The 25,149-nt window shown below is 39.9% G+C and overlaps 1 protein-coding gene across 2 annotated transcripts in view; it reads right to left on the reverse strand.

The window, feature by feature from the left end:
• ncalda (neurocalcin delta a) overlaps positions 1-25,149 on the reverse strand; it is a 79,683-nt gene that overhangs the window by 53,606 nt on the left and 928 nt on the right. Inside the window, exons 2-4 of one of the 2 annotated variants that reach the window (XM_084356683.1) lie at positions 24,505-24,594; positions 23,376-23,499; positions 4,596-4,660 (exon numbers count right to left, since the gene is read on the reverse strand). The gene's annotated coding sequence lies outside the window, so the exon portion shown is untranslated. The remainder of the gene's footprint in view (positions 1-4,595; positions 4,661-23,375; positions 23,500-24,504; positions 24,595-25,149) is intronic. The other variant, XM_084356684.1, reaches the window with a different exon arrangement.

Genomic DNA, 25,149 nt, shown 5'->3' on the forward strand with positions numbered 1-25,149 from the left:
TTGTAGTTAAATCACACAACTTTCATTTAAGATGGTACTACTGTAATAACAGTGTGGAAATGTAGTCAATTTCCAAGTAATACAAATGAGACATGCACTCGCACTCAAAAATCTTACAAATGAAATCGTTTGTTAGGGAAGAGATGAAGAAAATCACTCCCCAAGAGAAAGGAGGTGAAGCATTCATGCCCCCAAACTCAAATATCATCCAATTTGTTTCACTCGTTTCTTTTTCTCTTTCTGCCTACCACTTTTTGTTTTTGTTCATTCTGAAATGGCACGGTTACATTGTGAAAGCTTACACAACTTGCTTTGGCAATATTGAACTTAATTACAGTGATGCCAACCAATAAAAAAATAAGTTTGAGTTCACAGAGAGACAAACTGTAGTTACTTTGCCCACTATCCTCCTCCATCTCTCGCTTCATACTTGTTTTCCGTCACCCATGTTTTATTTTCCTGCCTAGACAATCTGTTACATACAAGGAATAAGTCCAAGTTGACAGCGCTCTGGGCAGTTTTTATGCTCAAAGTGATTACTGCAACATTCTGTAGGAACGTTTTCTGGGCTGTCAAGTGATTAGCTGAGGCATTCTGGCAGTTGATGCCAGGGAAAAAGGCAAACATACCATTATAAAAAGTATTTTAGTATTAAAAATATGATTGTGTAATGGAGGAAATTACGGATCTAATCTGTGCTTGAACAGGTGCAGAAATTCAATTCATTCAAAATGTGTCAACACAGCACTCAGGCCCATGACTCACTGCGTCAACTATCCTCTATCTAATACAGCATATTAGTAAAGCTGCAACTGTAACCCCTCACTGTAAAAATACACTTTATCAGCAAAGAAGATAAAAACATTCACAACATACAGTAGGACTAAAGTTGGTGACTAATGGATAGCCAATTCTAACCTAAAAACATGATACAAAGATGTGAACAGCACTGGTGAAAAGGTGGAGGCAAGAAATAAGGAGAAACTGCACTAAACTGTTGAAATCATGGATGCTACAGCTGCAGGTTCAAGGGGGCTTTTTTTCCTTTTCTTCTTCCGTTTCTCTTCTAACACACTCATTCGCTTAGCCCCAACATCAGTAAAATGCTTACAGTGACAACTGACCACTGCTGGCTTTTCACTCTTTAAGAACACCGAAGTTATTACAACTCATTCGGAGGGGGACATGACTGTATGTTTATTTACGGTCCCCCACATTAGTCATTCTGTTCAAACATGTTACCCTAATCTTAATGGACACTTGAACAAATAAACACTTTCTCCTCAGGTGTGTCTGAGCAGCATTACGGTTCTCTCATCTCTCTTGGTAGTCATAGTAATTATATCACTGTGTACTACTCAACCTTTGATGTGTCTATATTTCCCCATAATCCAGAGTGGTGAGAGGTATTATTATTTAATCCCATTTACAGCTGGGGAGGTGGACAGGAAATTGGGAGGGAAAAGGTTTGTTATACAATGCAAAGTGTCTACAGAATTACTCAACAGCATTGCAACCCACTCCATCCTGGGTGATTCAGGAGCTATAAACAGAAGCCAGAAGAAAAGATGGATGACCAGCCTGTCTCATCTATTGTTCTTTATGGCAGACGGCAGGCTCGCTGCAGAGAGAGGATTAACCAGAGCCCACAGTTTCAGTTTTCTCTTATCGGAGAGCAGTAGGTTGGGAATCAGGAGCAGGAAAAAGACACATCACCACCTCCCCTATGAGTCACGCTCTGGTCCCCTGCTCACTATTACTGAACACACACACATACACACACACACACACAACACACACACACACACAATAAGCACATATATACAGACCCAGCATGCACTCACACACTCCCACATGTGCATCAATAACATTCATGCAGAAATAGAGCTGTTGTCTCTGCATATTGATGACTATCTACTGGCATGGAGGGGACCGACAGATACAGCTTGCCTATCAAATGTCAGACACAACTATATTCACGGAGTAAGCACACAGCAGCAGCCATGGCATTTATTGGCAAATCTTTTCCTGTGAGTCACAGTTTTTCCAACTTTGGACAAACCCTTTCACTTGTTACATTAATAAAAAAATGTCATTTTAACTGGTTGATTGTGTTTTTCCATTCAAAACTGATAAGATGCTGCAACTGTATGATTGTACCAATGATTAGGCTGTAAGAGTGAGCAGTGATAAGTAGTTGATTGACAGAAAAATTATTTGCACCTATTTTGATGATCCCTTAATTGTGTATGGTCATTTGTCAAAGAAAAATAGTGGGAACGTGCCAAACATTTTGTTCAGTGTCTTGACCAGAGCAACTCGTTAAAACCAAAAATAAAACCAGCTGCTTTAAGTGCTGTGAACCACTGCTAAAAGTGAAAGGCTGTCAGAGAGGGTGAGGTAATCCTACCAAACATAACTTTTGTTAAGGCAAGCTTGACCTCAGCAGTGTTCAAAAAGCTGAGGCAAAATTATCGAAAAAGATCAGCTTTACAGCTGCAGCCACTCTACCACACTGATATCACTGGTTGATTAATGAACATTAGACAAAACTAACAAACTTTAAAGCTATTCAAAACTTTCAGCAGCTATTAGTTCATTTAATGGGACAATACCATTTCTTCAAGGAACTGTTTGATATTTTGGGATCTCTTGTTGTTGAGAGTTACATGAGAAAATTGATACCACTGTTACGTCTATTTAGTAAAAATATAAAGTGGGAGCCACTTAGTGATAAGCTTAGGTTAGCGTTAAGACTGCTACTACTTTTATACAGCCTGCTTAAGCTGTACAAAAAACTAAATGTACAAACAACAAATGTTGGTTTACAGCGAGTCACATGCTGAAACAAATTCTTGACCCTACAGTCACAGTGACACCAGGGGCTTTATTTAGACGTCCTATAGCACATGGTCTAAAGTGCGTTTAAGGCAAGTCCAAGTCCATTTTGCGAGTGAATCAGCGGATATTCTGGGCGCAGAGTAAGGGGCTGTATTTTAATTCTGAATTAGTCGTGGGGGTGTTTTGGGTGGAACAGAAATTAAACCAATCTGAGTGTCATCTCCCATTCCCTTTATGAGCCAGGTGTGCCAGGACCTTGACTGCCTGTTCCTCGGCCCGCCGGTTCACAAACATCTGTCCCATCAACAACTCTGACAGGATCTTTTATAGAGAACAACGCTGACTGTTTCTCACCTGTTTCCAGTCTTCATGTTAAGTTAAGCTAACCACTTGTTGGCTCTAGCTTTTTTATTTAGCACTTAGCATGAGAGTGGCATCAAACCTTTGGCGGGGAAGCTAAAATGCTATTTTAGAGAATGTCAAGCTACTCCTTTGGTTACAGTTGTTCAGATCTACCAAATCTGCTCCTGTGAACTTGTAAATCTATACCTCAATACACTTGATCAGTATGAACTTCATATTCATCACAATTGAAACCTGAAAGTTTTATATGCATATTCTGTCCATAACCATTGCATATCCTCTGCACCGATATCATGCTCATAAGAGACAAAGAATTAATTTAATTATGGCCTTTTTTACAGTTTCAGAATGAGTGAATTCCCTGATTTCAAGAATGCTCTCACTAAGTGGACATCATGTTAAGCAAGTTCAGCGGTTTCAATGTCAGTAAGTGACCTGAAGAGTGAGTGTGTGAGGCAGAGTTGCAGACGACTCTTGTTTTATGCAGTGGGCCTCTTAACTGGACAAGCTGCAGCTGTCCCCTTCTGAGAGGCCCTCAGGCCTGTATGTGTGTGTGTTTATGGTTGACAACTTACACAGAACTTGTGTGCATCAAAGAGCAAAGGATGTTCAGACAATTTATCTCTTTTAATGTTAGTCTCACACACACACACACACACACACACACACACACACACACACACACACACACACACACACACACACACACACACACACACACACACACACACACACACACACACACACACACACACACACACACACACACACACACACACACACACACACACGTCCCTGATTTATCAGTGAGTGTGTATGTGTGACTGTGTGTAATAGCCTGTGTTCGGAGGGATCTGGGGGCCTGGGAACTGTGTGGAAATCACATTGGGCTTCCTCTGGCTCATCTCAGAGTCATGGGAAACAACACTGACCAAAAACAACAGGAATTGTGCACGCTGCAGCCTGACCACCCAGCATTAAACTGTTTAGACTAGACATTATACACCAACCTCTGCCACAGATAAAAGGAGGGAGGATGAATGCATGATGAAGCATTTAAGATTAAAAAGTTCTTAATATAAGAATTATTTATGATTATACAGACGGACAAATATAAATAGAATGGCCATAAACTTAGTAGATGCAGAGGAAGATCTGGGATCTGGGTGGAAAAATAAGATACGCTAATGGCGTAAACTGTGTGTCATATTCTTTAACCTTTTATAAAATCTTTCTATACTATAAAAATAATATCCACTGGTAAATTTGTAATATTGTTAAGCAGGGAGAAGTTAGTACCGATACAACAAGTAAACAGTCAGTTTATGTTGTAAGTGTAGAGGTTCAAGGTAGATAGATGAAAACATGGATTTAATTATTTTTGTACCAACCTTCCGTGTCTTCTTCTGGGCTCACAGGACAACTTCTGCCTTTTAGACCTCACACAGACTTGGATCTGTAAAAAGAATATATTTCAAAGAGTTAAACAGGACTTAGCCATGCTAACTGCTCTGTAAGGTGGTAAATTGGCACAGAAGTGCTTTGAGCTAATTGCTAACATCAGTATGCAAATGGTAGAGATTTCTCTTTCCCAATGTCAATTCTGATACCTGAACTTGCGTGTTGGCCGATAAATAAGCGATCTGACACCAGTGCGTTTAAAACACAAACCAAAGCAAACAAAAATACCCCCATTAACCTTGTATGGATGTGACATGATGGCTATCATTGCTATTGTTTGCTGAGATTTGCTTGCAGTTACACAAGTCACTTGCCGTCCATGGATATTAAATATTTGGGCAGTAAAAAATCGGTTACGGTGCACTGTTGGGAAGTAGCTGGGTCCCATTTCGGGGGTTAAAAAAATTAAGTGGTAACAGATCGGTGAATAGATCTGCATACTCCCACACTCCATACCTGATCCAACATTTGAGGCTGTAGCGCAGGCATTTCTGATACTAATAACGGTATTCAAACAAACTCTTGCTAGGGGCTAGATTATGCTATACTATTTTGTATGATGTTTGTGATAGTCAGTGATAGAAAAAGTTGTTTGTTGGAAAGCTACAGAAATTGCTGGACATTGCCTCGCGCAAATTTGACATCAGCGAGCTGTTTTCAAAGCTCATCTTCGAGCAGTTCTGCTGAAGCATACTGGTGCCTTAACATATGTATACATAATGCCAATGCTAGCATGTGACTATTGTTGCTGAACACACAGCAATAAACACAAAGCACAGTCGAGGCTGATGTTAATGTCATTCAGTTCAGGCAGTTGGTCTCTAAGAATTGGACCAGTTAACATTTTGACCTGAATGATGGTGTTGATGAAAGGTCATGGGCTCACTCCTCTATGAGCAAGGTCACATGAGGCTGTAACCACTAATTTCTTATCTTACAGTACAGACATTTATACACAAAAATCCTTTTTAGGCCAAACTACTGACTAACAAACCGATGAACTAACCATTTCCATCCTATAGCCTTGCAGCAAGCATCACTAGGCGTACACTAAGTGTTCCCAGTCTGCTGGGAAACATAGCTACACAGAGAAATAGCCTAATTAACCAGAGATGACCAGAATGAAGCTCCTACCTAAAGTAAACCTCTATGTTTAGATCAGAGTTAGAAAAATTCCAAACCTCAAAGCTCATTTTAGGCCAAAACAAATGCCTCTAAACTTACACTAAGTACAGGCCAGCTGAGTGCCATTTGCATGCTAAAAACCTCCCTAGAGACTAAAGCCTTAATGGATCAAACATATGTGTAATATCTGCATTGTAAAATGATGTATATGGTACTGACAAATACTGACATAATTGGAATAAGTACCAATTAAAATGACTACAACTGCACTACTATACTAACTGTTTTGTGTGTGCAATGTGTGGAGGACTGTGGAAATCAAAACAATGGAAATTACTAAAAATCTGGAGTTAACTTGTGTTTGTCCAATCAGAGGACATTCAAAAACAATGAAAGCGTGTTTTTGGAAGCCGCCAGGAACAGGAACAGCTCATCATATGACTATAATGTGCAATGAGCAGTAAATGGAGGCTGTCACACTGACAATGGTTATTTATTTAAGAATATAGGACTTCAGTTTATTATTGTTCCATTTACCACAGAGCTGAGTCATTTCACAATAACTTTAATTCTTGTTATTCCTTCTAAATATTAATGCACATAACGTGCTTTTGCAAGTACAAAGTGTTTTTCTCAGCTATTGCAGCACAAGCTGATGCCATTAAGGCTTTTTCCTGTTTGGTGATAGAGGGTTAGGGGAAAGTAAGAGGAAAGTATGAAGAAAGCTATCTTCCTTCCATGTTGCAGTTCCTGAGAAACATAACAGCTCCTGATCTTCCTTTTCTCTCATTTCCCCAAGCCCATGCCCTGCCTGAAACACATCTTTTCAGGCAGGGCACAGCGTGATAACCGCATACTCTGCAGACAAACTGAATACTCTGCATGTGTGTGAGAGGGAGTTTGTGTGTGCGTAACACACCATTTAGCTAATTTGTAAAAGGGAAGGAAAGGAAAGGGAATGATGCCAATTAGTTCCATGCAATCAGGTATACAGTTTACACCAGTCTGACATTTTGACTAAAGGATCAATGGATTATACGTGAAAATAATCCCAAAATCAACTGATAATGAAAATAATCATTAGTTGCAGCCCTAACAAGAAAGATAAAAAAAGAAGAAGAAGAAAATTCCCAAAATGCCGTTAAACCTGCCAATCCTGCATTCAGGAGCAAAGTTGTTCAAAACAGCTGGAACTGGTTTTACTGTGGCACATATTTTCTAACCAAATACCAATGAGAGACAAAGCTGCCACTAATGTTACTGCCACTTCTAGCACTGAGAGTATTACTGCAGAGAGCATGCCAAAGATTATCTGTTCTTATTATGAGACTTATGAAAACAACTGGCTGCACCATCACTGATTTAACTGAGTCATTGTAAGGGTGTAAATACTTAAACAATCAATTATTTGCTGTTTTCAGTCATGCTAAAATGGTAGTGTCGGTCTGTTTTCCCACCACTATGGTCCAGATTGAAATATCTCGACTGGAAGGCTCGACATGAAAGAGGCTACAGACATTCATGGTTGTTTGATTGTCATCACCCTTCTGGTGATCCCCTGACATGTGACTTGTCCCCTAGCCTCACCAGCAGTTCAAAGCTTTCCTTTCCTGTGAAATATCTCAACATCTACAAGATGGATTGGCACAAAATTCTCTGACGATAAATCCACAAACACAATTCGCTGATTTGAGGCACTTTCAACACTTTTAATTTCAATTAATCAGATTTAAACCCGGGCTCTGTGACAGATAAACCCTTTGTCGGTCTGTCTGTCTGTCCTCTCAGTATTAGTGTGTAGAGGAAATTCATTCAGTACCTTCTAATGGAAGAGTGAGCGAGACACATTTTAAATGTTTATTTTTGTATGATCATAATGGTGCAGCACCATAGCTTCATTCTTTGGGAAGAACCCTGCTAAGGGGCCTCCGTAACAGCTCCAACTATAACGCCACACAGGAGGTGTTGCTGCTGCGGCTTGTCCAGAATAGTTACTCAGTGGGGAGGTTTTGCACTTTTAAAGATAAATAGACACACATTTTATCACATAATCACACTTTAGCAACATTTTTAGTGTAATTATGTTAGGGAGCTTCTCCATAAATATCTTACAATAGATTTGCCGATATGGAAGCAAACATTTCTCGTCTTTTCAAGACATGTGACAAAACCACTATTGTTTTCTTCAATAACTCAGCTTACACCTTACAATCACACACCAAGGCAGGAGAGAGATTGCTTCCTGAGAAAAAGCTAGGATTTGTACCATGGATAATAGTCAATCCATCAAAATACATTCCTGGAACAATTGCCTCAATCCACTGCTGAATCACAGGGCATTATTTCCCCTGGTTCTGTGAGAGCTGGTTTGGCTGAGGGCAATTTAAGTAGTCCCATGAGTAAAAGCAGAAGCAGTAGAGTTTATGCACATTCATGCTCTCACTCTCACGCGCCTGCTCTCTCACAAAGACAAAGATACATGTGTAACATCACCGATTGTCCTGGGTTCAGGCATATTTCGCACACCATTTGTGAAATTGCACAAACTCTACTGACCTAGAGGTTGGCCTTCCTGACAACCGTATATGGAATGCAACTTCTGCTCAATAACAAAATTACTCAATAACTCTGATGTTACAGTACAGGGAAAAAAAGAAAAGAGCTAAAACAAACCTAAAAATAGAACAACTTGATGTCTAAAAATCCAGATCCGAGCCATTTAAACAGACCAGTAGCAAGCAAATAGTGTTAATGATATTATTGTAATCAGGCATCACAAACTCTGATGGAAACGGAACAGAGTTACTGAAATAGAACTATGTGGGAATATGTTAGCACATAAAAAATTATCTTTAAACCAGTTTAGCGGTGTGGCTTCTTTATTGCTTCCATTTTGGCTTTTGTAAAGATGGTCTGTAAGGAAGTGGTCCGCTCCCCTGTGGAGACACATGGTTTCAGTCTCAGGGTGGAAGAGTTAGAGACGGAACGGAAAATAAATGTACTGAGAGACACAGAAAAGCGGAGGGGCTGGAGAGCTCAGGTTGTCTTTGAACAAAATGTGACAACAGGGAGACCTCAGCCCTTTCACTGATGCCATGGCAACATGCTCCATGCAGATGGTAGGTAAGAAACATCAGCTAGAATCAGGTGTAAAAACCAGAACAATGTTCAACTAGGATAAAATAATAGAGGGTTAAAAAAAACCCTCTGTGTGTGTATGTATGTGTGTGCATTCATACAAAACATCAAACACTGGCGACAGTGTCAAATGAGCAAGAAGACTATAACTCAAGAGATTAACATTTCATTACCAGCAAGCTCGTGGGCTCAATTTCTGTTATATTCATGAGGCCAAAACATCCTTATAAATGACCAATCACCACTGTTACTCACAGCTGAACAAGGATATTATGTAATTCAAGGGCCTAATCATGTTTTAGTAGTGAGCTACCACATTTAACTTAAGTGTCGTAAAGTTTGCTTTCCCTGGTCTCTCTCAGTGTTTCCTCTTGACACAGAAATGTTCACTGTGCTATTCTTGCTGTGTGGGAAACCAACTGTGCCATGCCATCGTTACAGGCTGTGATCATGGTAGCTCGCATTGTGGAGCAGCTACCAGCAGATCAGACTCTGCATGCACAGGAGGACACTAGGTGTGTCTCATTTCTCTTATTTGTGGCTTCCTCACTTGAACCGGAAGTCGTTCCTGTCCGCCATCTTGCAGGCCGTGCCAATGCTCTTATTTGTGCACAGAGGAGCGAGGAGCAAGAGGTGATCTCTGAGGAGCGATGAGCGAGGACACGAGAGCAGCCTTCATGGATGTCTTTTTACGGGCTGACTAAGGGGGGTACCCTTAGTCACTGATTGGACGCTGCAGTGGATCAGACTGATCTGATACATCACAACATCACTTGAGTCTCATATCGGAGTGAAGACAGATTGCAGATTAAACTCAAGTGTGTCACCATCAGGTTTTATATCTTGTTCGCTTTCTGATTCATCACCGAGTTAAAATGTGACAGCCTGACTGTAGGTGAACTAAAGGACCACAAACAACTTTCTTAACTTATTACAAACATTTTTCTTTTCATGGTCTGTTTTACGCACTCGAGGCTGATCATTCCTGAGTGTTGGGTTTGATGTGTTACAATTTTCCCATAAACATTTAGTCTAAATATAGTTTCCAGTGTTCAAAAGACACCATAATCACATTCTGGGTTATAAATGCTGATTTCACAATCAAAATATCACTGAATACAGAGGCCAACGATGAATAAATAATATAAATGCGTTCTGCCAGTTGAGATGGATGTTCCTCTGAGCAGACACGGTACACAGTATCAACACAGACTGCAGCTTGTTCTTCATGCGCAGTTTGTTACAGGTAACAGACAGAAAATCACAGGTGCAGTTTATACTTTAAGGTTGTGTGTTCATAAATATCCAGAAGAAGTTAATTTGTATAACAGAAGCTTTGTTTGCACGAAAATGAATAACCAAGATATCAGCAGGAGCATCACATCCCGACATGTCCAATGAGTGATTAAAATTGCAAGAAGGAAATAGATAACTTTATTAATCCCCTAGGGGAAATTAGGTAAAAAGGAACTGAACTCACAGTTGAACTTGATCGATTATTTGAATCTCTCGACAATTATTAGTTCTGTGTTATTATTAAAAAAATATATAGATAATGGCATTTTTGGCACAAATTCGTCAAAAGTCTCTGCAGCTGTTAAAGCTGACTGACAGCTGATCCAGCTAGGATCTGCCGTCATCATATTCGTCACATATTTCCTCGTCTCCTCTGTCCTCCCATGGTTTCCTCGCGTCTCTCCACAAATCCTCGGTGGGAGGGACTACTCACTATGTGAGTGGCTCAAAAAAAGAAGAGCAGAGAAGAGCTGCAACAATTAACTGATTTTCTGATAATTGGTTAATCGGTTTGAGTATTTTTTCAAAGAGGAATGGTCAAAATTCTCAGATTCCAGCTGCTTAAATGTAAATATTATCTGGTTTCTTTACTCCTCTATGTCACTAAATTGAATATCTTGTGGTTGTGGACAAAACAAAACATCTGAGGACGTCATCTTTGGCTTTGGGAAACACTGACAATTTATAGACCAAACTACTAATCGAGTAATTGAGAAAATAATCAACAGATTAATTGACAATAACAATAACCACTAGTTGCAGCCTTGGAGCAGAGGTAAACTTTTGCCCTTTTTATAATACTACAGCAGTACTAAACAGGTGCACCACAGTAGCTGGCCCTGTATCCCAAGAAGTAGGGGGTGAATTAATATTATCAGGACTACACTTTGCAACAACACAAGAGATGGTGAGTATGTTTGTCACATAAGAAAGACTAGCACGAAGGAATTTCACCAGGCCTATTATCTAATATCTCTGGAATGGATATATAAAGAAATACAAGGTACAGTGTATTAAAAACAAACTAACACTGAGAGAGAAACAGAGAAAGACGTAACAATGTATTGCTAATCTCCTTGGACACCAGCCCAGGCAGTGTGGGTGTCTGGACGAGACACGCTTCCTTGCTCATTCGCTCATCTGCTGAATAAAATCTGGGCTGCGGCTGCATCGTGTTGTCTTCTTACCATATTTGCTGTGGTATACTCCCACGTGTAACCCCCTCCTCTTATTCACTCTATCTCTCGCACTCCCCTACTTGCGGCAGACCGGCTGTCACGGTTTCCAGCCCACTCATTACCGTTCCTCTCATAACTGTCGCTCCAAGAAGCTTTCATCCTGCTTCTCCTCTAAAGCACACTGGGTGGCAAACTGAAACATTACATAAAGACAATGTGGGCCGAACCTGTGTGGTTGTGAGGTCGTCTGCATTTACGTGTGTTTATTCACCTGCATCATAAAAAGGTTAGTGAATGTAATTCAATTCAATTATGGTGATAAATGTGGCTTACATTTAACAAATGGCAAAACCAAGATGATAGAAAATAAAAAGGTGAAGGGAAAATCTTCACTGAAATTAGTAGGTAATTATCAAGAAGTTTTGTTTGATACAAAATGAGAAAAAAGAGAAGAATCCAGTATGCAATCAATTATGATCATCATTACGGCAGAGGGCTTATCTCCACAAGTGTCGGTAAGCTTTGGAAGAATCATCTAAAGTTATAATCTGTGCTATTTTACGGAGCAAAATTAGTCTGAATAGCGTTTCAGTTCAAAAATGTGTTTCATGATCCACAAAAAACAAAACAAACAAGATTTATGCCGCTTTCTGAATAAATTCTGGGTCTCAAAATGTATTTTTGTTAGCTAAAACGTATTTGTGGATCATAAAAGACACATTTCTCACTACTTTTGAGACTAATTTCCCTCTATATTATTTGTATATTTAAATGTTGGAAAGATGGGCTTTGCATACGACTGGGCTGTCTATGCAGTAAAAAGATGCAAATATTTCTGAACATGACCAGGGTAAACAGAGAAAAGGAGCTGTGGTAAAGCTAGAAAACCTACAACAAGAATGTACCGTGCCACACTGGACCAATAAACACGGGTGACGTACGAGTCGAGCAATGCTTGGTTTGGGCTCTGTGCCCATTTTGCAACGGGTAACAGTATCAACAGTACACTAAAATGTGTTGTTGAAAACATTTTCTGAGAGAAACAGACAATAAACAGGATTGTGGTTCATATTTGATCAATGCTGCTTTGGTCTGTTTGTCCTCTCACTGTTGGTATGGAGAGGAAATTCATACCTTCTCTTGGAATAGTGAGTGAGAAACATTTAAGATGATCAATCTCAATTTAAGATTAAACAGTGTGAGTTTTTTCAGCCTCACAGTCCACAGTACAGAAACAACATTGCAGCCAATTCTGGTCCACAATCCTTCTTTATTGCAGCTAAACAGCACGGTAAAATATATTTCTGAAACAATTTAGGGGAGAAATAGGCGGTGTAGAACCAGAATCTTGGTTTGTAGTTTATCAGAACTGCCTGGTATTGACAGATTGATCGGAGTTTGGTGAGACACCTCTCACTTGATACAAGAGAGTGACAGAGGGGCGGCTTGCTCTCTCAACTCTTTGTGTCTGTGGATGCGCAATACAAAAACGCAGAAGAACAATGTGAAGTGGAAACAACAGTCCTAAAATCCCCCAGATGACGTGTTTTGTTTTGTTTTGTGACTTTTGCTGGCAAAATAGCGGGGGTTCTGGGTGCAGCCCAAATGGAGAGAAGTTTACAATTGTTCATTTGCAAAACTACCAACACTGATACAAAGCTGGCTGGAAATGGGCAAAGTTTCCCTTTAATTCTGCTCTGTCTGTACCTTTCTATCACAGTGTTTCTAGTTTATCAGACTCTTATTTTTATGCCCATTCTTTCATACTCGCCAGAATCAATTGCTCATCCTATATATGTCAAATCTGTGAATGTTCCCCTATGACTGTATGGACACCCAGGAGATCATACTCAACAGGTTAAAATAACAGGTGTCCTAGGTCCATAAACATCCCTGTGAAATCAGTTGTATACCCGGGTATTCACACTTGACTGACAGTGATGGGCATTCACACATTGCGGGACAGCCCCGTGCTAATTCAGGGCTTGCCCATGGACTCTTGGCCAGCCAGGGCGTGAAGCCAAAGCCCGTCAGTGAAGCTTAGCAACTCGTCTCGGCTCCCCCAGCACAACAGACAGCTACTGATGCCCCCAATTCTGACAATCCCTCTGACCTTGGCTGAGGGGTATCAATGTGTAGCTGGTGAGGTAATGGAGTGTAGGGTTTAAGGGTGTATTCAATTAAAAATGCATACTTTTAACGAACTGTTGAACTCTCACTCAGCTGTCTGTCTGCCTGTGTACAATGCTGTATGTCTTTGTGTGATTTTACCTGTATGCGTATATCTGTGTGATCACTCACAGCTTCATAAAATATGTGCGGTCTGTTTCTTCTTCACTGCCTATTAGTCTGTCTCAGTCTATGACATGGACACCAAATATGTCTCAGACTGAAATTTAGCAGCTGTTGCAGAAGATTACACAAACATCTGATATTAGCAACAACAACTGGAAACAGCTACTGTTACTGATTGCTTTGCCAATGGAGCGTTGTCTCAGACAGTGCTGTCTTGCTATTTTTAATAACCCGAAACAGAAATACCATAGAAGTTATTAACTTTAAACTTCCGGCATAACCAGTCAAAGAGTTGAAGTGCACGTGAAGGGAACTGTTTTCCTTCTACCATAGGCCATGAACTTATCGATCACCTTTTGCAATGCAAAGCCCATGCTGTGTTTACGGTAAGTTTGAAGCCACACTCTGAGCAGGCAGAATGACACATAGACAAACAGAGATCACTGTGAAATGCCACAGCTGCTGCCCATTAAGGCAGTTCATAAATGGATGCATCATGGTATGTTGCCCGCTGGGGCAGATGTTCCACATTGATTTTGAGCACCTGGGTGGTGCTGACAGAGGTGTCTATCAATAAGTCTCCAGTGCGTCCATTTGCATTTGGGAATGGGGTCTTTTACTTTAGCTCTAAGTACTGAGGGTATCTTTGGGATACTGGGGCCCATTTCACTAAACAGATTTACTGCTTACACATGGATTGCAACTGGTGCTAGCATCCCGTTTCATAAATGATTATTGCTGACAAAGTGCAGACACATTTACAAAGCTTATTTTCTACTTGCATGCTAATGCATGCGTACCAAGTGCTGTGTTTTTTTCAATTAGTTAAATGTGTCAAAATCAGTATTACAGAAGAATCGCTTCATTTGGCGGCAATATTTGGCCAGTGGAAACAAGCTGTAAACACAATGCTGACATATTATCACCTTTGAAAGGAGCAATGTGCGAATTGCACATTGCGAATTGTGCAAATTCATTGTTGCAAGTTGTCAAAAGTGTAAAGATCGAAATAATTACTATGTATGAATTTATTTACCCATATATTTACCATTCCTTAGTTTTATTGTTGCATTCTTTTGTTACACAATAACTGCTTAATAAAACTTGTGGAGGTATACATTAAAACTATATTCTAAGAACAGCTCATTATATTGGTGTAACAAAGAGGTCTGTGTAAGCATACTAAACGACCGTTGTAACCCACATTTGAGTAAAGCCGGCACAAAAGCCTTTCCAGCAGGTTGGCATGTTTCATTTCAATTATTGCCAACAAAAATCACCTTTCATGATCTGCCATTTATTACAAAAGGTACAAGAAACCAGCGATAAATACAAATGTTGTAGTGCAAAAACAAAATATCAGTGCAAAGAAGGCTAATGACTGCATCGGTCAAGACCATGAATATAGAATACAAAAATCACAATAAAAATATAAGGAAATACTATAATAAATATCATTGCAAGTATGTATTTTTTAAAATCACAAAGCTATATACAGTAGTTTCGTGAGAACCTCTTCATCATGGGATGTGCAAAAGTTCACAGATTAGAGAATATGTGTCATGGGATGATGGTCAAAGATGTCAACTAATGTAATGTATAGAGACATAAGTCCACTGGGGGCTTGTTGATGGGACCAGCTGCAGATGAGAATAAAGTGCAGGGTGGTAATTCATCAATGGGGGTGGCTGGACTGGAATTTTGGTCCTAAAAAAGACAAAGGTTCAGACACATTGTTTTGTGTTAACAGTAATATGATCTATGTGAACACTCGGGTTGGGCGATGTCTACCGAAACTGGCACATGACGATGTCTACAGTGAAACATCATGATGGACGATGACATCGTTGTTTATGAATTTGAGGCAGTGTGTCCCCTCAGAGTTGTCGTAAGGCAGCAGTTGGGTATTAGCTCACCACTGTAGCCGCCACAGTTTCCCACTGTTGCTCTGACATTAATCTCCAACTGTCTCACCCTGAAACTACTACCCCGGAAACCATCTCCTGTTAGCGGCCCGTGGGAAAAAAAACCACTGCTGCCACATATTTAACCTAGTGTCTTGGGTTCGCCTAACTGAGCTGGTTTAATAAGAAAATAATAAACGGGACATGGAGACGTAATGTTAGTGCACTGAGCAGCACCATAGTTCTTTTCATTTCCTCTCCACATATCACAAACAACAACTCTCTGGTGGGGAGCCTTTTAAATCACAATGTTACGATGGTCAGGGATCAGCAGTCAATGATGACGATGTCATCGTCCATGGGCCAACCCTAGTGAACACTGTAGTGTTTTTATGTTTTTTGTATAGCCCTCTGTAACTCTAAGATATGATCAATAGGACCTTTGTAATATAACACATCACAGTGCCATCTGTCCTCTTTCAGGGAGATAGTAAGAAACAGTTGTGTAGATAACTTACAATCTTATATTGTGACATAGTGGAAACATGGCCTGCAGAGAAAAGACAGCCACATGGTTTTCACAGAGCACATGCTTTACAAAAGTATGAATAAGTAAGTTCTTCAGTCACTTTAGACTTGTTACTATCATTAGACCCAATGCTTGATAAAGCAGGATCTTCCAGCTCCGTAGGCCCTGGTCATTTCTTTATGGGGGTGGAAGACGTAGCCGGAGCAAGAAATTGCTATTTACAGCCAACTGACAGCAGAGCATGACTACGCTGATCTCAACTAAACTGTAGAAACTCTGACAACCGGTCAAAATAATTCTAATTTATAATCTTCACATCAGGCTTATAGATTACATTATAGCTTAATTAGCTCAGTCTTAGCAATGCTACATTAACAAGAAAACAGTCACATCACGCCATTTGAAAAGCTTTAGGCTGACTGTTATAGTAAGGTTTCGAGTTCAGCATCAAACTGCATCTTTTTACTCGCCCGGAGCCGTCTCCTGTGTTGGAAAGCCACACCAATATGTACTCATGTTTGGTTCCTTTTTACATTGTGTCCTTTGCAGTTGATGTGGTTACTTTTTCTTCTTTTCTGTCGTTTGAGATGATGATAAAAGTTGTTTTTCTGGAGCTTCTGCATCTTTGTGTTTTCCAAAAAACTGACTAACTTCAATACAACTGTAGCCATGAGGCTTTTTCGAGATGAACTGCGCCTTTGCTGGATAGCGGACGAGACCAGGCGGCGGCAGCAGGAGGCAGAGCCAAAAAGCTGCGATGAAGTCGGACAGTTTTCCAGCAGACTTCAGTCTGTACAGGAGGTCACAGAAACACTCACATCCTGTGAGATCTGATTCTCATTGATTTAAAATGTTATCAGTCTTCAGTTGTTAATTATGACACCACAGCCTATTAATACTCTACACAGGCGATCTATGATTTCTGTTCATAGATCAACCTCCATTTTACATAAATTCTCATGTAAATCAGCATCGTATTAGTTTGATGCTGTTTATAAATCATCTGACCAGACCTCTCAGTCCCTCTCAGGCTACATTAATAAATGGAATACATTAAAACTCAAACACAAATGAAAAAAAAAAAATACAAAGACAATAGATTTCATGATCAATCTGTCACATATTTATATCGTCAGGGCTTCACATCTGAATCCTCACACACCACTTCCCACAAGTTTTTGGTGTTGTTAAATATTTTACAGGCCGATGTAAATTAGTCAAATGTTATATAGACAACAATTATTTATTGTGTGCTGTTTAAAATATAAATGTGATCTATTTAGTCTCCACACCGACCACACAGCATGTATTCAGTTAACAGAATAGACTACCTTCAAAATCAGACAAATACGATCAAAATCTCTCCAATTCAGCAAAAAGAAAAAGTTTCTATAAGACGTCATATAGTTGAGTCAACATCTAAGCCAATGAGCTGTAAGGCCAGGCAACAGCCAGGCGTTTTCAGTTGGCGGAGAGCAACTGCAGTGCCTGGCTCAAAACACTGCAGCCGTCTCGATCCCGTGAGATTACCGTTGCCCGCGTGTGCATGACGTCAGAGCAAGTCGGGATCAAGACAGACACACTCCAAGCAGAAACATTCTATATTTTATCATTCTCATTCCACTTCTTGACCACAATTCAAAATAACGCCATGTGGGTTCTAACAATGCTCGACAATGTGCCTGTAATGATTGACAGACACACTGGAAGGCTTTTCTGGTTCATAGTAGTGCTCATTTTAAAGGCTATTGACAGCTAAATGCAGTACAGACTCCACTGCAATCCTTTCTGATCGAGCATGAGGGAAGATATATTTGGCTGTATTCAGGCCCTGAAGCCCATCACCAGACTGTTAGATGCTAGCAGTTGGTCTTTTTCTATCTGACCTTAATTGAGGGAATTCATGCCATACAGACAGATCTACAGACAGACACCCACAGAGTTGAGTAATAACAGCCAGCTGTTTCGGACAGCTGACATTTGACTGAGAGGCCGCACAGGGATGTGGCTTTCTAGGCATACCAACAGGAGGGTGCAGTGACGGATGCAGATCGTATTGAAGGGAAAGGGAGAAGGTAAATGAAAAGGATGTGACAAAGACTGTTTATTGGACTCTTCACCACAATAAGATGATAATTTGCATAGTAACAAATACACAGCATAAGTCACCAGAGCCTGTGTATTTAAAAGCAAATAATGAAGTGCTTGCAGAGAGGAAGAGATTTCACTACAGTCTGTCAACAGATTTAATGCCAGCCGTTGTGATGATCTAACACATCAGACAGGCTGGCAGTGCATAGCCTTGGTGACTCACAGGTCAGAGAAAGTCATCCGACCAATCAGAGGAGCAGGTGTCAGTACTCAGTCATCTATGGACTGAAGGCTCACTCAGACACACGAGACTTGTGCGGGGGCTTTCATCCTAGGTAATCCCTTTATGTTGTATAACATGAAACGAGGCGAATCAATTACAATTAGAAGATATTAAATCAGATTCTAACAAACTTAATAAGGCAGGCAGGCAGACAGAGGAGAAGTGATTTTATGATCTTTAGGGCAAACAACTGAAAAATCCTGGATGAATCTGTCCATGTTTTATGTACATGCTGTTTACTTTATGCAAATGCATATGCAAATAATCTAGAACAGGAAATGTTAAGTGAAGCTAATGAAATCGGACAGCGCTCTAAATAAACAGCACAAAATTACTGAAGTTTTATATGTCAAATTGATCTGATATGTGAGTGTTCTGTTAAACTCTGATACAGTATTTGAAATGTTTTTTTCTAGCTCTATGAGTTACAGTGTACAGTCAGAGGAAAACCCCTGAGTGATGTTACTCAGGTGGTTTGACTTGTTGGCACTGGTTCAGACATCGAGTCATATCTTCAAATTCAAGAAGGTTTCGAAATATCAGTGGGTACCCCCACGTACACTGAAAGGAACTAAAGCTACTTTTTGATTTTCTTTAATTTTAGTTCAGTTTGGACAAGTATTGTCGCTTTCACTTACAGCTGAAAATTTAAAATCAATAAAAGTGGTACATTCTTTTTATAATGAAACTATAATGAGTGGGATATATTTTGCAAATAAGTCTAGTATTTTTAAAAATGGAAAAATTACCTATATGCTGAAATTATAGTGGGATTTTTTTCTAGAAAGATGGACACAACTAATGGATTTAATGGGGGAACATTAAGATCGAAAAATGAGGGATCATATACTTAAGGAACTGGACTGCAGGTGATACCCTGAGGTAGTCTACTATGACTGCTTTAAATTCAGACAAATTATTAGTATTTTTTGATCAATGCTATGAATATTTTCCAATGTATATTGGACTGGACATGTATGTTTATGTAATCTGAACCTACATATAACCAATTTTAGTCTTATTTTAGATTTTAGATACATATTTTCATGTTAAATGTTTCAGATATACTGTATAAGAACATATAAATGACGTAACCCCTTGTAAAGAAAACTGTCAAAATATCTTTGATTTAAAATAAAGAAGATAAAAAAAGACTAAATGTAAAGCACTAAGTCACAGTGTACACAGACATGTATCTCAAGAAAAGAGATGTTTTGTATCAGATGTAGTCATTAGCTAGGTTCAGTCCCTGGGCACGTAGACAATGTAAATAAGGAAATATACTAAAGTTGTGTTCAACCTATATATTTTTGGATGATAACACCACAGGCTGCAGAAAAGCCTGGCCTGAATAGTCTGACGTTTGCAGCCAGAAGTTACATTTGAAGAATAGGTGAAATTTAGCTGGGTGATCTTTGTAAATAACCTGAAACCGATTGGCATCAATTAATTAGTGAGCATTAAAACAACACAAACACTACGCTCAAAATGGCCCGTTAATGAATGGAATGGAGTGAGGGGCTGCAGTGTGCCAGGCCTGCTCCTGAGGGCAGTGAGCATCACATTATGTTCCCTTGTTCAGGCTGTCACCAGCATGTCTGTGGGAAGCATGAGGCTGACAGTTGATGATTCTGTTTGATCTCAGCCACTAAGCCACTCATGTTGAGCAGAGAACAGGCACCAAGGAACAACTGCAGAGCTCTGTACACTGAGGGTGGGTGGGATGTGATATTTGTCTGTACACTAGTGAAGGAAATGAAGGACATGCCTTAACATTTAGAATTCCTACTTCACAGGGCATCATGGAAATATCGTTTGAGCATTTGTCTTTGAATTTGCCTTATACGGAGCATCCGGACAGCTTTTTGGGCTAAAGGCACAGACCATGTGACTGTGATATTACAGGGTCAGATCTGGCATGTGTTGCATGTCATCCCCCGCAGGTTGTCTCAACCTCTCCAGTCTCATTATTCAAAATTAACTTAGCAATAAAGGCAAATATAAACAAATAAAGAAAATCTGTCTCTAATTTGATTTGTTCAATATTTTCATTATGAGCAGGGGGCTTAAGTAGCTTCAGTATAGCCGTCTCCTTGGTTTCAATGAGGAATGCCAACAATTCAAACTATCTATCCTGGGAAAACTGAAGGACAAATGTAGACACTGTTTCCCACACTGTGTCTGTGTTTGATAAGGAAACAGAGCCAAAGAAAACCAACCACCACAAGTGATGCAATGCTGTCAGTCCTGGCTGAATTCCTCCGTGGTCATTACACCAGTACAAGGAACACGTCGACTGCTCTCATTCTGCTCACTACTCACAGTTTGTGCCATTCACTACGCACTTTATAATTACTTTCAATACTTTTTGACGTAGTTAATAGAAATTTGGTTTGGTGAGTAAACACAAAACAAAAACAAAAATCTCACATCTACAGTAATCACCCAGGGACATACAACAAGTGATTCATCTTTTATAATAAAAAATACATATTTGAAACAAGCATTCGCATGGGGAGGCTATCAGTACAGCAAACCATCTATGGTATATACCATTGTATATGCAGTATCTATCTATCTATCTATCTATCTATATATATACCATATTTCTATACCATATTTATTCCAGAAGTGAGGACACTCTTAATCTCACCATGATAAAATTGCTTCACACCTTCCTGTGATATGAAATATTTTTCCAGTTGTCCTTCAAAGAAAGGTCTTTACTGAGCTTTTTCTTCATAACTACCTTGTTATTAAATGTAGTTTAGTTAATTTATTTTAGACATCATACTTAGTACAGTATGATTGTATGACCATTTATCATTGTGTAATACATTATATTACCTATATCTTTATCTAGGACTGGGTTGCAGTGGTGGTAGGCTACGCAAATAGCCTGATGCTTCTCTCTTAGCTAATTCCTGCAGCTCCTGCTTGGGGATTCCCAGTCTGATGGGATGTATAATCCCCTCCGTTTGTGTACCCTGCCTGGGATCTCCTGGAATACCTCCAAAGGGAATATCACATGGAGGCATCTAGAAGGCATCCCAATCAAATACCCAAACTACCTCTACTGGTTTCTTTAAATCTGTGTAGACACTAAGCGACGACAACTCATTTCAGTTGCTTGCATATCATGACTATTTAAGACAAATTCATTCTTGGCAAGGGCACTGACCAAGAGTGCCATCATGGATTGACCACATGCAGAAAGAGCAGCCTCACCTGGTAGAGGAATAATGGGCACAGGGACAACGATCATGGCGAGTGTGGTGAAGGGTAACACTATGACGTGACACATACTACAGAGAGCGCAAAAATGTTGGTATATCTGCGTCATGATTGGAATGTGATCGGATCTGCTCGACCGCGTCTGGCTTGCATTGTGTTGGTATCTAAAGTAGGTGTAAACACATTCTGTACAACCTGCGTGCATCTGTACACAACATAACATTTATAGATATTTGCATTTAGATAACACAAACTATAGGTTGTTATTCAAATTCAGAGCATTGAAAAGGCTGAAAGAGACTGATTTTACATTTATTCTGTGCCATGACAGTACCAGAAGATGCCTTATTCAACAGAACTGCATGAAAAATGAAAGCAATACTGGTGGGAAATGAATAACATACAGAGAGAACTGTCTGTGTGCAGAACAATGTGTGCTGCACTCATCTGTTCAGCTGATCTGCTGGTAAAAAAAGACTTTTGATTTATCTTGTCACAGAGTAGCCTACACACAGTTGCTGCAAAAAAACAGGACATAAAAACGGACACAAACAACTGTATAAATTAAATTTGCCCATTTTTCAAGATGGGACGGGACAGACAACAGACTAACTTTTAATTCATCAAATTAATGTTAATTAGTCACAGGTAATCTAATCTGCTGCTGGTGATGTCTGTCATTTTTAGCAGTGACAGTCCAGTGAAAAGAGACACCTCCCACCTCTGTTCTATGTTCCATCTCTCTAGTAACAAGGAGCGAGGAGTTAGCATCATTAGCATCTGAGTTAAACAAATCCAGATATTTACTGGACCGGGAACTGAATCCAAAATGGAACTGACAATTGAAACCCATCCCTATTGGTACCGCAAAACTAGACAAATGTATAAATGCAGTTATATACAATTTTAACACCAGGAGCTAGTATCTATTCAAACACAGTACACAGTAAATCCAGTAATTTTCTATAAAATCTACTGTAAAAAGTTGTGAGATGAAGTAAAACCTGCTTTTTTAAATGGTTGCCTCATGACATGTGGATACTGGCTGTCGGAAAAGTCTCCTCTTTATCTAAAAAACAGGGAATGAGAAAGCTTTTATACTCCATTCATCTCTCCTCCTCTTAACTTTTTATCAGCTATGAACATAAAAACATACATTGGGAAAGATGCCAGTTTGTCATAGGGCTCACATTAAACAGACATCACGGACTTACAGTAAATGTAGGAAAATTCAGCTGAACTGCTTGTTGTCCTTGGACTGTGCTGAAAAACAGGTTCACCCCACGCTCTGAGACCGCAGTGTCAACCAAAGCTTTCACTAACAAATGCAGTGTGTCATGGAAAGTGGGTGCAGACAGAGGACAGTACGATGAAATGAAGTAAAGGTATGATCAGTGTCATTTTCTTGTCAGCTTACCTAAAAGTAATCACTGACGCCCCACTTAAGATACATTCACATTATCGAAATCAATCTTTTCCAGTGGCTGTTTGCAGTCTGACGTCTTGTTTGACGTCTAAACATCGACGTGCCCATATATCAAAACTCCTTTTGCACTTATTTACAGCGTCTCATAACAACAGACAAGCTATAAATCATGTCAGCTGACTTACGAAACTACTGCAGTTGTATCACTCACCGGTCGGAGCGTGTAGAGGCCTGCAGCCCAGCTGGGTGGTTTCGGACTGCTGGGTAACTTCTGGTGTTTGGGTTTAGTGCCGTTCCTTTATCCACCTATGATCTTATCTGGAAGTTAACAGCACCTGGGGAAAGATGAAGAGACGCACTTTCAAACTTCAGTTTTACTGCCAGAATGAATGTCACACTGGTATTAGGTTGACCGGTAAAACAACCGGTGTTCATGCACTTAATCTAATCTTGACTGTCCAACCTGCCTCAGCTGGTCCTGGCAAAATGAAAAGACAAAATGCGACTCAGGCCGACCAAACATGCTAAAAATCAAACTATTTTCCCCACTCTCCAAATCTTAACTGAGGACCTGTCTCCACCACAACAACAAGCTGTTGCACTCTACGGGCGTACCGGTTCAGAGCTGACAGAGGTTGTGCAACTCAGTGTTGTACAAGGACAGCTAAATTTCCTTACTGTATTCCACATGTGAATATGCACTGTAGTGTACATGTCAGTCCTTGTATCCATAAACGTTCATGCATGAATCTAAATAAAACAATGTATGGGTTAATGAGTGTGCATGTTGAGTTAATGAGTGGGTCAAAGGGAGGTTGTGTATCACTGACTGAGGTCCAGACATGTGTGGCCCATCTGATTCAGTAGACAGACCCAACAGAGGCATGAGATCCTGGTTTGGCTTCAGAGCTCAGACATGGGGTCAGAGTAAACACTGAGTGAGGGCAAAGCTTGGATGATGTTACTGTACGATCTACTGTACGATGTACGAGCTGCTCAGATGCTCGCTGACTACTCTATTCCTCTACTCAAGACGTGATTTATTATAGCTGGCAAAAAACCACATAACAAGAATGATTTTAAAAGAGATCATTTAAAAAATAGTGGCAGAATTATCGAAGGTAGTCGTGCAGCGATGGTAAGGTCACTAATTGGATTTGTAATAAACGTAATCATAAAGGTACATTCACACTGTACTGGACCTGCAAATGTTTGACAATTTCCTTGAAAAATGACTTAAAAACAATTAATCAATTGTCAAATTAGTCAGCAAATGTTTTTCTTTCGATCGACTGTTTTATTAATGGCCTAATCGTTGCAGCTCAAAGTAAGATACCTACCTGCTTAAACTGTTGATGCTGACTACAGCTGTCACGACCACACTGCCTGATGATGTGCGACCTGCCCCAGATGTCGGCTCATCTGTCTCCCTGTATATGTAATAAACTGACGATTTAAGGTGAGAAATCTACTTTGCACATACAGCAGGGGGATCGACTCCCAACAACACCTCCTTAACACTGTGCACAGATGTTTTTACACTTAATAACATATAAAACATGAAATCTCTCGTTTCACAGACGAGCTGAGAAAATGTTTGTGACCCAAGAATGTTAAAACCACACCACACATAAACACGTATTAATCTATAAGGAAAATAATTATCGGATGCTAAAATGAAATTAAAAATACAATACGTAATCCTACACTGTCACATCCTCATATAGCCCAACCAATACTGAACGTTTGGGGCTGCTACTAATATCCATATCTGGGAGTTTCAAATACGATAACACTGTTTGGCTGATACACACACAGCAGAAACAAACAATCTTGATATGCCTTTTAAGAACTGTGTCCTTGACAAGTTGACAGTTTCTTTCAATTGCAGACTCTCTAAAGGGGGATGTATTGAGCCAGACTACACCTCAGCTTACACGTGGTTAAAATGTCAGGTCCACGGTTCTGATTGTCAGGACAATGAG

The sequence above is a fragment of the Pagrus pagrus genome, assembly GCF_965226575.1.
Source record: "Pagrus pagrus genome assembly, chromosome: 7".
NCBI classification, from domain to species: domain Eukaryota; kingdom Metazoa; phylum Chordata; class Actinopteri; order Spariformes; family Sparidae; genus Pagrus; species Pagrus pagrus.